The 14,255-nt window shown below is 44.9% G+C and overlaps 3 non-coding genes across 3 annotated transcripts; all 3 read right to left on the bottom strand.

Annotated features, from left to right (window-relative positions):
- Positions 1-946: 946 nt before the first annotated feature.
- On the bottom strand, positions 947-1,019 carry Trnak-cuu (transfer RNA lysine (anticodon CUU)). The gene has a single exon. It is a non-coding gene; the product is annotated as a tRNA-Lys (tRNA).
- Positions 1,020-2,494: 1,475 nt separating this feature from the next.
- Trnak-cuu (transfer RNA lysine (anticodon CUU)) lies at positions 2,495-2,567 on the bottom strand. The gene has a single exon. It is a non-coding gene; the product is annotated as a tRNA-Lys (tRNA).
- Positions 2,568-4,012: 1,445 nt separating this feature from the next.
- Positions 4,013-4,085, bottom strand: Trnak-cuu (transfer RNA lysine (anticodon CUU)). The gene has a single exon. It is a non-coding gene; the product is annotated as a tRNA-Lys (tRNA).
- Positions 4,086-14,255: the final 10,170 nt, after the last annotated feature.

The raw sequence follows: 14,255 nt of genomic DNA, 5'->3' as shown, positions 1-14,255 counted from the left end.
AGTACACACAGTCACTGACGACCAAGTGCAACTTGTATATGACTCATCTCGAAACGCTCACACCCCTGATAATTTGTGTTTTCGTTCTACACAGCCGCTGCCCTTGCTCTTTCCCACCCATTCGTTACATTCAACCTCTTACGTGACCGACCAAATATAGACTGGGAAACAAGACCACACACTTTGTGCATACGGAATCGAAGGCAGGGCGTGCCTCGCCGCATTTGCCACTATGGCCATTTGCTACTTCTGCAGAAGCGGCGGCGGCGGCGGCGGCGGCGGCGGCGACGACGACGACGACGACGACGACAACCGCGAGAGGCTCTGACATATGTGAGAAATACATCTATAAAATGTAATTCAGACTGCCTAGTCCCACCTTATGCTGAACCGCTTTGGCAAAGGCTTTATCTGCGCCATTCGCCTTAATCACATCTGAGAGTAATTCTTAATAAAAGGCATGTCGCTAATTGTTCGTCATCACAGATACTGTTTGCTATACGGCCACGACGCGCAACTGATTTCCAAAATTCGACTTCTTCCTTTGAGGATGGAACTCACGACCCTTGGTTTACTAGTCCAGTGCTCTACCACTGAGCTAAAGAGGCGCGGCCTAGCGGTACCTTTGCGTACTTCGTCCTTACGGTCGTCTGGATCATCAGACTTCAGCTCACAACACTTCATATTACCGACTAATATTTGCAGCTATGGCGACCCATTACTGCTTGGCTACACATCTGACACGTAACCGATGTCCTCTCCAAACAACAACACTTGCATTTCAGAACATGTCTTTCACACATGTCTACAAAATCACCTTCACCTTCAAATACAGTTTCCTTGCGACTGACAGAGACGTAGGCAAAGTTTAAAGTTGCTATTTCCATTACATCACGTTAATCAGAAAAACGGTAATTTACATCTGCAGCGGAACAAAATTCCGTTTCGCCCAGCGTGGGGCTCGAACCCACAACCTTGAGATTAAGAGTGTCATGCTCTACCGACTGAGCTAGCCGGGCTGCTTCGGTCAATACTTCCCGGGCAGCACGTCACACAGTACTCGTTTGGGTTGGGTGGTCCCATACAGAATCTCTCCATGCTGCCTAATGTTTTCCTAACGTCACACTCGTCACGTACTTCACTTTTATTTCATAATCATTTCTGAGAGGTAAGGAATTGCATGACAACCTGCAGAGCTAGTGGCGTCAAAATTAACACTCATACTTGATGTGACTCAAAAGGCGAACGAGTTACTTTCTGACGTTGTTTTAGATGTGCAAGTGCCAGTGGAAACTCGCGGTGACGGCACTCTGCCGACCATTTCGCTAGTTAACACCGGTCTTGTAGTGTGTGTTTCAAGCTCAAGAGCATCTCCAAGCAGAAAATGGTCAACAGCAACATTCAGACAGTTTCCTACTGCTCAAATGCTACATTAAAACGGTATGTTTCTTTTTCAGAACTGATAAAACACGAGCGTGACAGCATTCGAACCTGTAATCTCCAGATTCGAAGTCCGACGCCTTATCTATTAGGCCACACAGTCACTGACGACCAAGTGCAGCTTGTATATGACTCATCTCGAAACGCTCACACCCCTGATAATTTGTGTTCTCGTTCTACACAGCCGCTGCCCTTGCTCTTTCCCACCCATTCGTTACATTCAACCTCTTACGTGACCGACCAAATATAGACTGGGAAACAAGACCACACACTTTGTGCATACGGAATCGAAGGCAGGGCGTGCCTCGCCGCATTTGCCACGATGGCCATTTGCTACTTATGCAGAAGCGGCGGCGGCGGCGGCGGCGACGACGACGACGACGACGACGACGACGACGACGACGACCACCACCACCACCACCGCGAGAGGCTCTGACATATGTGAGAAATACATCTATAAAATGTAATTCAGACTGCCTCGTCCCACCTTATGCTGAACCGCTTTGGCAAAGGCTTTATCTGCGCCATTCGCCTTAATCACATCTGAGAGTAATTCTTAATAAAAGGCATGTCGCTAATTGTTCGTCATCACAGATACTGTTTGCTATACGGCCACGACGCGCAACTGATTTCCAAAATTCGACTTCTCCCTTTGAGGATGGAACTCACGACCCTTGGTTTACTAGTCCAGTGCTCTACCACTGAGCTAAAGAGGCGCGGCCTAGCGGTACCTTTGCGTACTTCGTCCTTACGGTCGTCTGGATCATCAGACTTCAGCTCACAACACTTCATATTACCGACTAATATTTGCAGCTATGGCGACCCATTACTGCTTGGCTACACATCTGACACGTAACCGATGTCCTCTCCAAACAACAACACTTGCATTACAGAACATGTCTTTCACACATGTCTACAAAATCACCTTCACCTTCAAATACAGTTTCCTTGCGACTGACAGAGACGTAGGCAAAGTTTAAAGTTGCTATTTCCATTACATCACGTTAATCAGAAAAACGGTAATTTACATCTGCAGCGGAACAAAATTCCGTTTCGCCCAGCGTGGGGCTCGAACCCACGACCCTGAGATTAAGAGTCTCATGCTCTACCGACTGAGCTAGCCGGGCTGCTTCGGTGAATACTTGCCGGGAAGCACGTCACACAGTACTCGTTTGGGTTGGGTGGTCCCATACAGAATCTCTCCATGCTGCCTAATGTTTTCCTAATGTCACACTCGTCACGTACTTCACTTTTATTTCATAATCATTTCTGAGAGGTAAGGAATTGCATGACAACCTGCAGAGCTAGTGGCGTCAAAATTAACACTCATACTTGATGTGACTCAAAAGGCGAACGAGTTACTTTCTGACGTTGTTTTAGATGTGCAAGTGCCAGTGGAAACTCGCGGTGACGGCACTCTGCCGACCATTTCGCTAGTTAACACCGGTCTTGTAGTGTGTGTTTCAAGCTCAAGAGCATCTCCAAGCAGAAAATGGTCAACAGCAACATTCAGACGGTTTCCTACTGCTCAAATGCTACATTAAAACGGTATGTTTCTTTTTCAGAACTGATAAAACACGAGCGTGACAGCATTCGAACCTGTAATCTCCAGATTCGAAGTCCGACGCCTTATCTATTAGGCCACACAGTCACTGACGACCAAGTGCAACTTGTATATGACTCATCTCGAAACGCTCACACCCCTGATAATTTGTGTTCTCGTTCTACACAGCCGCTGCCCTTGCTCTTTCCCACCCATTCGTTACATTCAACCTCTTACGTGACCGACCAAATATAGACTGGGAAACAAGACCACACACTTTGTGCATACGGAATCGAAGGCAGGGCGTGCCTCGCCGCATTTGCCACGATGGCCATTTGCTACTTCTGCAGAAGCAGCGGCAGCGGCGGCGACGACGACGACGACGACGACGACAACCGCGAGAGACTCTGACATATGTGAGAAATACATCTATAAAATGTAATTCAGACTGCCTCGTCCCACCTTATGCTGAACCGCTTTGGCAAAGGCTTTATCTGCGCCAATCGCCTTAATCACATCTGAGAGTAATTCTTAATAAAAGGCATGTCGCTAATTGTTCGTCATCACAGATACTGTTTGCTATACGGCCACGACGCGCAACTGATTTCCAAAATTCGACTTCTTCCTTTGAGGATGGAACTCACGACCCTTGGTTTACTAGTCCAGTGCTCTACCACTGAGCTAAAGAGGCGCGGCCTAGCGGCACCTTTGCGTACTTCGTCCTTACGGTCGTCTGGATCATCATACTTCAGCTGACAACACTTCATATTACCGACTAATATTTGCAGCTATGGCGACCCATTACTGCTTGGCTACACATCTGACACGTAACCGATGTCCTCTCCAAACAACAACACTTGCATTACAGAACATGTCTTTCACACATGTCTACAAAATCACCTTCACCTTCAAATACAGTTTCCTTGCGACTGACAGAGACGTAGGCAAAGTTTAAAGTTGCTATTTCCATTACATCACGTTAATCAGAAAAACGGTAATTTACATCTGCAGCGGAACAAAATTCCGTTTCGCCCAGCGTGGGGCTCGAACCCACGACCCTGAGATTAAGAGTCTCATGCTCTACCGACTGAGCTAGCCGGGCTGCTTCGGTGAATACTTGCCGGGAAGCACGTCACACAGTACTCGTTTGGGTTGGGTGGTCACATACAGAATCTCTCCATGCTGCCTCATGTTTTCCTAATGTCACACTCGTCACGTACTTCACTTTTATTTCATAATCATTTCTGAGAGGTAAGGAATTGCATGACAACCTGCAGAGCTAGTGGCGTCAAAATTAACACTCATACTTGATGTGACTCAAAAGGCGAACGAGTTACTTTCCGACGTTGTTTTAGATGTGCAAGTGCAAGTGGAAACTCGCGGTGACGGCACTCTGCCGACCATTTCGCTAGTTAACACCGGTCTTGTAGTGTGTGTTTCAAGCTCAAGAGCATCGGCAAGCAGAAAATGGTCAACAGCAACATTCAGACGGTTTCGTACTGCTCAAATGCTACATTAAAACGGTATGTTTCTTTTTCAGAACTGATAAAACACGAGCGTGACAGCATTCGAACCTGTAATCTTCAGATACGAAGTCCGACGCCTTATCTATTTTTTTTTTTTTTAGTTATTCTTTTTTTCTTTTTTGCGCCTCCCTTCTCCCCACACAGCCCATCCATTCGCTCTCCTTTTATGCCTTCTTCGGCGAGCTTCTATGCTATATCGAATGATTTTTTTTTTTTCAAATTTACTGTGACAGTTAGGGAAATGAAATGATGTTTGGCTTCTTCGCCATGTGAGGCTTCTCCTCCGTAGAACTGAAAATTGAAAAATTAAGGCTTCTTGGGAATTAATAAATTGTCACTCTTGCTTCATACTGAAAAAAATTAAACAAAAATAGAAAGATTGTAACTGAGGAACACGTGCAAGAAGCTTCCATTGCATTGTGTGCAACGAAACCACCTTCCGATATTACCGAGATCCTGGAAAATCATCATAGATGAAAGTAGTTGCTGGAGATATGGGGTTCATCCAGCAGTAAGTGTGAAGCCGCAGTGCCGTTTCGGGGTTCTGTCCGAGGCCTTCACGGCTACCGTAGCGGCCCAGGGGCACACGAAGTCCCCACCGTACTTCACCCTCAACAGCGATCCCCTACTTTGGCCTGTGACTACATTTTTCGTAGACGAGGGCTATTAAGATGTTTATCCAATCCCTTGTCTCTGAAACAGAATGTGTAACATGTTACCAAAAGTTTTTTTGTGGTCCCTGCGCGTACATATCTGATAATATTTTGCTCGTTCGTATAATTCGTATTCTAAAACACGGTCATTGCCGTGTTCAGATATAACGTAATGTACATAATTGCCAAACAACCACAACACAGCATTGGTTTTCTGGACAGGGAAGAAAACACCATCGGGGAAGAGTAATTTTTCAACATTGATCTCAGTACTAACAGTTCTGGTTATAAAGGCTACCCGCCGTTGGAGTCCCCTCCATATTTCGGCGTATCCGCCACAGAGGAAGCGGTGGATCAATGTGTCAACTGCGTCACATCGGGTGCACACAATCGTGTCACTAAGACCAATGGAGTGCAACTTTTCGTTAGTGGAAACTACGTTATTAACAACTCGGTACCAGGTTGCCTGAATGTCGGAAGACAGTTCACGATTACTAATATTTTTCCAAATTCTTTTCCAGTCTTTGTCGGGATATCTGCACTCCATTTTGTTGACATGTTCTTTCGTTGTTAAGAGTTCCATTAATTTCCTGCAATTCCTTGATTGTGGATTCGTGACAATACTGTCCATGTAGCTAATCTCTAAAAAGAACTGGCGAATATATTTCAATTTATAATTAATTCCGCCTATATTTATGGGTGGACGTAAATTTTCTGGCTGTAGGAGTCGATACAGCCTGGCTGTAATACTATGTGGATGTTTTTCTATAATTTGTAGGGTCCTCTTTATATATAACGCCGTAGTCTTCCGCCATATATCTGTTAAACCTAGGCCACCTTCAGCGGAAGGTAACGTAACTGTACCGACTGCTACTCTAAAAATATTCCCTGTCCATATAAATCGGCAAATGATACTCATTATACGTTTGGCAATGGGTTTCGAAACTGGCAATATTTGACCTATATATATATAGCTTTTGATAAAATGGACCAATTAATTATTCTGATTCGTTGTTTAATGTTCAGATGTCTGGTCTGATTGAGTATTGTGGCTCCTCTGATTGTATCCAGTACTTTCTTCCAATTGTAGGTCATGGTCTGAAGCGGACATCGGTAAAAGGTGACACCCAGAGCGGTGTGACGATCGACGGAGCGTGCCCATTCCAAACGGACATCTTGAAGACCTTTAAGATTTAAAAACGAACTCTTCACCTCGTTAACCCTAGCGCCTGTAGCTTCACAAAAGATCTGAATATTCGTAGTTAATTTCTCTAAATCTTCGTTACTACGAATAACCACTCCAACGTCATCAGCATATGCATTGGTGACGTTGTTAACGCCAGATATCGTGATGCCCTCAAGATCGACATCGAGTCTCCTTAGTAAAGGCTCCAGTGCAACAACATACAGGAGCATTGACAAAGGACTTCCCTGCGGGACGCCGTTGCGAATTTCAATGGGTGGAGTGAAATGCCCATTTACAGACACTTGTGTTTGGATGCCTTCAACAATGTTAATTAAAACTTGCACAAAATGTTGACTAAAACCCACATAGGTCAACGTTCTGAACAAAAATAAGTGGTTGACCCTGTCAAAAGCCTTTGAGAAGTCGATAAAGGCAAGGCCTCCTGGTGAGGATGACGTTGCAAAAATTGCAGAGACATCCCTATATTCACAAACAGTTTTAAAAATATTCCGCCCCGAGAGACAGGTTTGGTGGTCACCTATGATCTTCTCCATTAGAGGTCTCAGTCTTTCCTTCAGTACACGTGCAATTATTTTATAATCCGAGTTCATCAAACATATTGGTCTCAATTGATTGAGATCTTTAACTGTCGCGTTCCTTCCCTTTGGTATTAGCACAGTTACGCTTTCTTTGAACTCGCGTGGAACAGTAACACCTTGCAACACTTCATTTATCACTTCTGTGAATTGATTACCGATGAGAGGCCAAAATTTACAATAAAACTCTACAGGCAAGCCATCAGGCCCTGGGGACTTACGGGTAGGCGAATATTTAAGTATATCAAACACCTCCTCACATGTGATCGCAGTGGTAAGGGACACATTGTCCTCGTCATTGAGAACGTTGTCGATACCTGTAGTTCGTAGCAAATCGTTCGCACAGTCTAGATTATACCGGGTATCAGTATATAACGTACGATAAAATCCATAAACTGCATTTAAAATGTCAGAGTGTTCCGTCAGCACCCGGTTATCGCCCACTCTAAGACAAGCAATAAACGCTCGTCTTCTATTTCTTTCATGTTCGAGTAAGTGGTACAGCGATGCGTTTTCGTCCTCCACCGTTGTCGGGACACGAGATTTAATTTTTAAACCCTCCAGCTGTTGTCGCTTGAGACTTATGAGGTGAGCCTTGATCTTCTTTATTTCAATGAAAACCTCATCAGTCATCTGCTGAGCTGATAGTTCCCTTAAGCATGTATAGTAAAATTCAACGGTATTGCGAGACCACATCGCTCGCTCCCTCCCGTAAGCTATTAGGGATGATCTCAATTTCTTTTTAGCACATGAGGTCCACCACGCAAGGCGAGAGCTGTATTTATGGCGCATACGTAGAGCAGCCTGCCATACCTCCGCTACTGTTCTTGATAGGGCACCCTCGAACAACATATGGGTATTCAGCTTCCATAAGGGGCGACCCCAATACGTTCCTTGCTTCTGAAACCGAATGCTGCATTTCACTGCGAGATGGTCCGAAAAGGTAGTGGGAATTACTTCGATACTACTGATTTTATTTTCCAGGTTTGCTGTGACGTATATTCTGTCTATTCTGCTTTGCGAGCGACTACTGATGTACGTAAATTTGACTAACGTGGGGTATTTGCTTTCCCACACGTCTGTCCACTTCATGTTTGTCACCAAAGCCGCCAGTTCCCTGGAGAAGTTAAAATTTGGTCGCTGATCCTTTTTGTGAAGTACACAATTAAAGTCACCACCGATTAAAGCTTCCGCCGGATTCCCCTTAAGTAAATAGACCATATCGTTCTTAAAAAAATTAGCCCTATCATCTCTAGCGTTGTTACCAGAGGGGACATATACATTTAAAACAGTAGTAGTAAAAATTTTACAACTGATGCCCCTCCCATTTTCTAACAGACAGATATCCTTCACATCAATACCATCTTTGACAAGGATCGCAGTCCCACATGTGGCTTCCGGTGCAATATTTAAAATCTCTTGAAAACCTGGGACATAAAAGTTGTGGACATTAAATTCCTGTAGGAGGGCTATATCAGTATCCGACTGGTAAAGGAAATCTTTTAAAGAAGCGACTTTCGTGTCACTGCGAATCCGATTTATATTGATCGTGGTCACATTATATGTCAGTTCCGTTGGCATAGGTGCAGGTAAAAGAAATTGGCTAATGAAGTATACGCCATGCAGAGTCACGTCTGTACCATTCCATTCTATCTGTCAGAAAGAAAAATAGACATTAAAAAAAAAAAAAAATTAAATGCCACTAGCATGTGTCAGGTCCATCTCCATTCCGTGGTCGGTGCGATCGTCTTGGGCATCGGCCCAATCAAGTCCTTTTCCTGAGACAGTTCGGTCTAAATCCATAGTAGTGCCGGTCTGAAAACCTGCGACGCCAAGCGGTGCGCGAGGTTGTTGTTGAAGATCATCTGCATCGGCACGACTCATCTCCGCTTCAGTACACTCGTTAACTCGTGCTACTGGGCATTGTTCTCGTAGTCGTTCAGTATCCCTTAAATGTCTTAACTTTTCCCGCAATGCAGGAGCTAAACTCTCTGCTGCTTTGTGTGCCAATCTCCTCTTCTTGCCTTTCTTCGAAGATCTCTTCGGCGATCTAGCAGGAGATGAAGTTTGCGACCTGTCAGGAGAAGTACCGGATGATACGTCTGACGTCGCCTGTTCCTTTTTTCGGACAAAAGTCCGCGTATCGCATTCCACAACGGCAGAAGGAGGCGCATCTTTTTCCATGGCTCCCACTGGTAGCAACCCAGTCTCCAATTCTACACTATCGCTCGTTGTGGTTTCCTTGACGCAAGTGTCTTCTGTGGGCGCCATCGTGAAACCAATGTCCAGATTGCTATCTTCGTTCATAGTTCCCGCAGAGTGGATGCCTGGAGCGTCCACTCCTCGGAAGCTAGTGGCAATATCCTCACGTTGGTGGGAATCCTGACGACGCAAGGAAACCTCCGTTGCGGGTATTTGGGGATCTTCGGCCGAGTCCGCGGAAGAACGAGCAACCACAGTGGGAGAGTTGGAAAAAGTTGGCGTCGGCATAGATTCGAGGGGCGCGGAGCTGATCGGCAGACCATCTGTGGGCATTCTATAATCTGTGGACTGTGGAGTGTTGATGAAACACAGAGACTGCATCTGGATTGAATACAACAGTCACCATGCGCACTTTCCTCCATATGAGTAACGTCTCAAAGAGTTTACGCTTTGATCGTTCCCTGGAAGACCAATAGTAGTTTTCGATGCTCATCTGGGGCCATTCTGTAATGTGTGGACTATTAGAGTGTTGATGAAACACAGAAATTGCATCGGAATTGTATACAACAGTCACCATGCGCTCTTTCCTCCATGGGAGTAATGTATCAAACAGTCTACGCTTTGATCGTTCCCTGCAAGACCAGTAGAAGTATCCGATGCACATCTGGAGGCATTCTGTAATCTGTGGAGCTTCAAAGTGTTGATGAAACACAGAAATTGCATTGGGATTGAATACAACAGTCACCATGCGCACTTTCCTCCATGGGAGTAATGTCTCAAAGAGTCTACGCTTTGATCGTTCCATGCAAGACCAGTAGTAGAGTCCGATGCTCATCTGGAGGCATTCTGTAATCTGTGTACTATCAGAGTGTTGATGAAACACAGAAATTGCATCGGGATTGAATACAACACTCACAATGCGCACTTTCCTCCATGGGAGTAATGTCTCAAACAGTCTACGGTTTGATCGTTTCCTGGAAGACCAGTAGTAGTTTCCGATGCACATCTGGAGGCATTCTGTAATCTTTGGATCTTCAAAGTGTTGATGAAACACAAAATTGCATGGAGATTCTATACAACAGTCAGCATGCACACTTTCCTCCATGGGAGTAATGTCTCAAACAGTTTACGCTTTGATCGTTCTCAGGAAGGCCAGTAGTAGTTTTCGATGCACATCTGGGGGCATTCTGTAATGTTTGGACTATTAGAGTGTTGATGAAACACAGAAATTGCATCGGGATTGTATACAACAGTCACCATGCGCTCTTTCCTCCATGGGAGTAATGTCTCAAACAGTCTACGGTTTGATCGTACCCTGGAAGACCTGTAGTAGTTTCCGATGCACATATGGAGGCATTCTGTAATCTATGGACTATCAGAGTGTTGATGAAACACAGAAATTGCAATGTCTCAAACAGTCTACGCCTTGATCGTTCCCTGGAAGACCAGTAGTAGATTCCGATGCACATCTGGAGGCATTCCGTAATCTGAGGTCTATCTAGGTGTTGATGAAAAACAGAAATTGTATCGTCATTGAATACAACAGTCACCATGCGCACCTTCATCCATGGGAGTAATGTCTCAAACAGTCTACGCCTTGATCGATCCCTGGAAGACCAGTAGTAGTTTCCGATGCACATCTGGAAGCATTCTGTAATCTGTGGACTATCAGAGTGTTGTTGAAACACAGAAATTGCATCGCGATTTAATACAAGACTCACCATGCGCACTTTACTCCATGGGAGTAATGACTCAAACAGTATACGCTTTCATCGTTCCCAGAAGACCAGTAGTAGTTTGCGATGCACATCTGGAGGCATTCTGTAATCTGCAGACTATCAGAGTGTTGATGAAACACAGAAATTGCATCGGGATTGAATACAACAGTCACCATGCGCACTTGCCTCCATGGGAGTAATGTCTGAAACAGTCTAAGCTTTGATCGTTCCCTGGAAGACCAGTAGTAGTTTCTGATGCACATCTGGTGGCATTCAGTAATCTGTGGACTATCATAGTGTTTATGAAACACAGAAAATCCATGGGGAGCGAATACAACAGCCACCATCCGCTCTTAGCTCCATGGGAGTAATGTCTGAAACAGTCTATGTTTTGATCGTTCCCAGGAAGACAAGTAATAGTTTCCGATGCACATCTGGAGGCAGTCTGTAATCTGTGGACCTTCAAAGTGTTGATGAAACACAGAAATTGCATGGGGAGTGAATACAACAGCCACCATCCGCTTTTTCCTCCATGGAAGTGATGTCTGAAACAGTCTATGCTTTAATCGTTCCCAGGAAGACAAGTAATAGTTTCCGATGCACATCTGGAGACAATCTGTAATCTGTGGACTATCAGAGTGTTGATGAAACACAGAAATTGCATCGTGTCTGCATACAACAGTCACCATGCGCACTTTCATCCATGGGGGTAATGTCTCAAACAGTCCACGCATTGATCGTTCCCTGGAAGACCAGAAGTAGTTTCCGATGCACATCTGGAGGCATTCTGTAATCTGTGGGCCTTCAAAGTGTTGATGAAACGTAGTAATAGCATCGTGATTGAATACAACAGTCACCATGCGCACTTTCCTCCATGGGAGTAATGTCTCAAACAGTCAATTCTGTGATCGTTCCCAGGAAGACCAGTAGTAGTTTCCATTGCATATCTGGAGGCAATCCGTAATCTGTGGACTATCAGAGTGTTGATGAAACACAGGAATTGCATCGCAATTGTATACAACAGTCACCATGCGCACTTTCCTCCACGGGAGTAATGTCTGAAACAGTCTAAGATTTGATCGTTCCCTGGAAGACCAGCAGTAGTTTCCGATGCAAATCTGGAGGCATTCTGTAATCTGTGGACCTTCAAAGTGCTGATGAAACACAGAAATTGCATCGGGAGTGCATACAACAGCCACCATCCGCACTTTCCTCCATGGGAGTAATGTCTGAAACAGTCTATGCTTTGATCGTTCCCAGGAAGACAAGTAGTAGTTTCCGATGCACATCTGGAGGCATTCTGTAATCTGTGGACCTTCAAAGTGTTGATGAAACACAGAAATTGCATCGGTAGTGAATACAACAGCCACCATCCGCTCTGTGTTTCATCAACACTCTGATAGTCCACAGATTACAGAATGCCTCCAGATGTGCATCGGAAACTACTACTGGTCTTCCAGGGAACGATCAAAGCGTAGACTGTTTGGGACATTACTCCCATGGAGGATAGTGCGCATGGTGACTGTTGTATTCAATCCCGTTGCAATTTCTGTGTTTCATCAACACTCTGATAGTCCACAGATTACGGAATGCCTCCAGATGCGCATCGGAATCTACTACTGATGTTCCAGGGAACCATCAAAGCGTAGTCTGTTTCAGACATTACTTCCATGGAGGAAAGTGCGCATGCTGACTGTTTTATTAAATCACGATGCAAATTCTGTGTTTCATCAACACTCTGATTGTGCACCGATTACAGAATGTCTCCAGGTGTGCATCGGAAACTACTACTGGTCTTCCAGGGAACGATCAAAGCGTAGACTGTTTGAGACATTACTCCCATGGAGGAAAGTGCGCATGGTGACTATTGTATTCAATCCCGATGCAAATCCTGTGATCAACAACACTCTGATAGTCCACAGATTACAAAATGACTCCAGATGTGCATCGGAAACTTCTACTGGTCTTCCAGCGAACGATCAAAGCGTTGACTGTTTGAGACACTACTCCCATGGAGGAAAGTGCGCATGGTGACAGTTGTATTCAATCTCGATGCAATATCTGTGTTTCATCAACACTTTGAAGGTCCACAGATTACAGAATGCCTCCAGATGTGAATCAGAAGCTACAACTGGTCTTTCAGGGAACGATGAAAGCGTAGACTGTTTGAGACATTACTCCCATGGAGGAACGTGCGCATGGTGAGTGTTGAATTCAATCCCCATGCAATTTATGTGTTTCATCAACACTCTGATTGTCCACAGATTACAGAATGCCTCCAGATGTGCATCGGAAACTACTACTGGTCTTCCTGGGAAGGATCTAAGCGTAGACTGTTTGAGACATTACCCCCATGGAGGAAAGTGCGCATGGCGACTGTTGTATTCAATCCCGATGCAATCTCTGTGTTTCATCAACACTTTGAACGTCCACAGATTACAGAATGCCTTCAGATGTGCATCGGAAACTACTACTGGTCTTCCAGGGAACATTCAAAGCTCAGACTGTTTGAGACATTACTCCCATGGAGGATAGTGCGCATGGTAACTGTTGTATTCAATCCCGTTGCAATTTCTGTGTTTCATCAACACTCTGATAGTCCGCAGATTACAGAATGCCTCCAGATGTACATCGGAATCTACTACTGATGTTCCAGGCAACGATCAAAGCGTAGTCTCTTTGACACATTACTCCCATGGAGGAAAGTGCGCATGGTGACTGTTTTATTCAATCCCGATGCAATTTCTGTGTTTCATCAACACTCTGATTGTCCACCGATTACAGAATGTCTCCAGATGTGCATCGGAAACTACTACTGGTCTTCCAGGGAACGATCAAAGCGTAGCCTGTTTGAGACATTACTCCCATGGAGGAAAGTGCGCATGGTGACTATTGTATTCAATCCCGATGCAATTTCTGTGTTTCAACAACACTCTGATAGTCCACAGATTACAAAATGACTCCAGATGTGCATCGGAAACTACTACTGGTCTTCCAGGGAACGATCAAAGCGTTGACTGTTTGAGACATTACTCCCATGGAGGAAAGTGCGCATGGTGACAGTTGTATTCATTCCCGATGCAATATCTGTGTTTCATCAACACTTTGAAGGTCCACAGATTGCAGAATGCCTCCAGATGTGAATCAGAAGCTACAACTGGTCTTTCAGGGAACGATCAAAGCGTAGACTGTTTGAGACATTACTCCCATGGAGGAACGTGAACATGGTGACTGTTGTATTCAATCCCGACGCAATGTCTGTGTTTCATCATCAGTCTGATAGTCCACAGATTACAGAATGCCTCCAGATGTGCATCGGAAGCTACTACTGGTCTTCCAGGGAACGATCAAAGCGTAGACTGTTTGAGACATTACCCCCGTGGAGGAAAGT

This window comes from Schistocerca gregaria, chromosome 8 (assembly GCF_023897955.1).
Source record: "Schistocerca gregaria isolate iqSchGreg1 chromosome 8, iqSchGreg1.2, whole genome shotgun sequence".
NCBI classification, from domain to species: Eukaryota; Metazoa; Arthropoda; class Insecta; order Orthoptera; family Acrididae; genus Schistocerca; species Schistocerca gregaria.
This window is presented reverse-complemented; position numbering and strand designations above follow the sequence as displayed.